At 41.0% G+C, this 2,471-nt stretch overlaps 1 protein-coding gene across 4 annotated transcripts in view; it reads right to left on the bottom strand.

The window, feature by feature from the left end:
* TMEM69 (transmembrane protein 69) overlaps positions 1–2,444 on the bottom strand; it is a 38,213-nt gene extending 35,769 nt beyond the window's left edge. For all 4 annotated transcript variants that reach the window (XR_013839879.1, XR_013839880.1, XM_079980542.1 and 1 more), the window contains exon 1: positions 2,257–2,444. The gene's annotated coding sequence lies outside the window, so the exon portion shown is untranslated. The remainder of the gene's footprint in view (positions 1–2,256) is intronic.
* Positions 2,445–2,471: the final 27 nt, after the last annotated feature.

The following is a 2,471-nucleotide window of genomic DNA, read 5'->3' as shown; positions in this document are numbered from 1 at the left end:
TTCTGTGTCTCATTTCTCATGAAATACTATATAAGTAAGGCAACTTGGCTATCCTTATTTTGTGTTATTGTGGCCTTCATATAACAGAACCTGCTTTAAAGAAAAGTTTTGAGTAACTTGAATAAATCCTGATTTGGTTTTTAAGCAAGGGGTCCCTGCTCCTGCCAACCTAGCAGTTCGAAAGCACATCAAAGTGCAAGTAGATAGATAAATAGGTACCGCTCCTGCGGGAAGGTAAACGGCGTTTCTGTGCGCTGCTCTGGTTCGCCTGAAGCGGCTTAGTCATGCTGGCCACATGACTCGGAAGCTGTATGCCGGCTCCCTCGGCCAATAAAGTGAGATGAGCGCCGCAACCCCAGGGTCGGCCACGACTGGACCTAATGGTCAGGGGTCCCTTTACCTTTACCTTACCAGTTGAATAGTTGTGCTTCTCTTGCTCTCTGTGCAGAACAATTTTACATTACAATGCAGAGATTATCAGAACTGAACATAAATTAACATCTAAGTGTAAAGTGAGGGAGAGAGGCTAAGTGGAAATGCTAATGTTTATACACTGAAGAAAATATAGAGAATTCAAATCAAACCTACTTTAATTTGATACTCATTGTGTCAGTCTCAACCTAGACTAACTCACAGGGTTGTTCTGAGGATAAAACAGGGGTGGGGAACCAAGTATACACACACACTATTTAATTTGTATCCCGCCCTATACCTGCAGGTCTCGGGGTGGTTACAATATAAAATCACAACCCAATAACCCCCCCCCCATATGCTATATTGAGTTCTTTGGGGGAAAGTGGGAAATAAATATAATAATCCACAGGCTCTAGAAACAGCTTCAATTCTTAAAATTCAAAGACACAATTATTGCACCCAAAGAACTTAGTTCCTTATGCTCAGCAGTTCCTTGGGCTTGAAGCTTCCTGAACAACACACTCATTGCTACATGGCAAATCTCTTCTAAAAGCAATGCATTATACAGCATGGGAACCTGCTATTCAACAACAAAACCTCACTAGGAATGTGCAATCTTAAGAGAGCCTTTGCATCAGACTCAACATGAACAACCAAAATATTTAATTTGCAGAAATAGCAGGAATATATTATGAATCAACATACTACAGACAACTTATATATACACAGCCAGCATAGGAGACTGTATCTTCTGCTCGCCAATATGCAGAAATCATCTGCTGCAAGTACTCTCAATCACATGTTCAGGTAGCAGCAGAAGAACGCTGACTCACCAAAGGATAACATTTATTGTGACTCTGGACTACTGTAATAAAAAATAAACTTAGCTGAACTTGTAGGATGGCTATATAGGTTCACATGTACTTAAACATTTATCAACTTTCAAATTAATTTCAACTAGGTTGCAAGAATTTCATAGTAAAATCTGGAACTTTCCTAGAGCTGTAGTGATATGACATGACTAGACTCTCAGCTGGGGATATGGCTATGCTTGGTAAGACAGGTGATATTTGTGAAGAATCTGGCTCATGTCAGTTTTGATGCACAGTGGAAGATTAGAATGGGGTATTGGGTTTTTTTCCTAACCAAATCTTGGTCTCCTATTTGGGATTTTGTAGATCTTCTGCATCAGCAAAGAGTTGAACTTCAAGGTCCCATCCAACTCTGATTCTATGCTGAAATACTGGCTTTCCTGCATTGACACCTTAAAGTCTAAAGTAGATTTATTATGGTACATGCTTTCATAAACTAGAGCCCATTTGTTAGATGTATAAAGCATTGTCTTCAATGTGTGTGTGTAAATGTGTATGTATGTGTGTGTGTGTGTGTATGTATGTATGGGGTGCAGTGGGTTTTTGACATACCTATGCAAAGCCCAAATTTATAGAAGATACCCTTATCATAATAGTTGTAACTGATGTTTCCTTCGTATCTAATTTAGCACCTGTCGTGGGGGATAATGTGACTGGAGTAAGATTTGTTGAGAAATCCTAGTTTTTAATTCAAGTATTATTCTTTTTGAGATCAGCACTAGCCTATTCCAAATGTTCTGGTTTCCATCTTTCTCAGACTGTTACAATCCTTCACTGTATGCCATTGTCGCCAATGTCATATCAAACTGAAGGACAGGCGTAGTTGGTACCACCTACATTTTGTGTTAATCTGCCTTTCCGTTTCGTTGCGTGCGTATTTTTTTAAACTACCGGATACAATTATTTTACAAGAGCCGTGTACCTTTTTAACGGTCATGCAGGAGAGGGAACATTAGCAGGCTTAGCTTACCTGTCATGGCTGCAGAACTGCGGAAAACGTGCGAGAAGCTCCCTTTTCTACAGCTACTGCAAGTGGAGAAACCTTTCTACGCAACTGCATGGGCCGAGTAACAGACCTGCGCAGAGTAGCAAAGCACAGAAGCTCTAATGCGGTGTGCAGCGGTCATCCATGGCTGGGTACAAATAGCTCGCTTCCCTCCGCGCACACCTGCCGTCGGACACACT

This window comes from Podarcis cretensis (genome assembly GCF_951804945.1).
Source record: "Podarcis cretensis genome assembly, chromosome: 6".
NCBI classification, from domain to species: Eukaryota; Metazoa; Chordata; class Lepidosauria; order Squamata; family Lacertidae; genus Podarcis; species Podarcis cretensis.
This window is presented reverse-complemented; position numbering and strand designations above follow the sequence as displayed.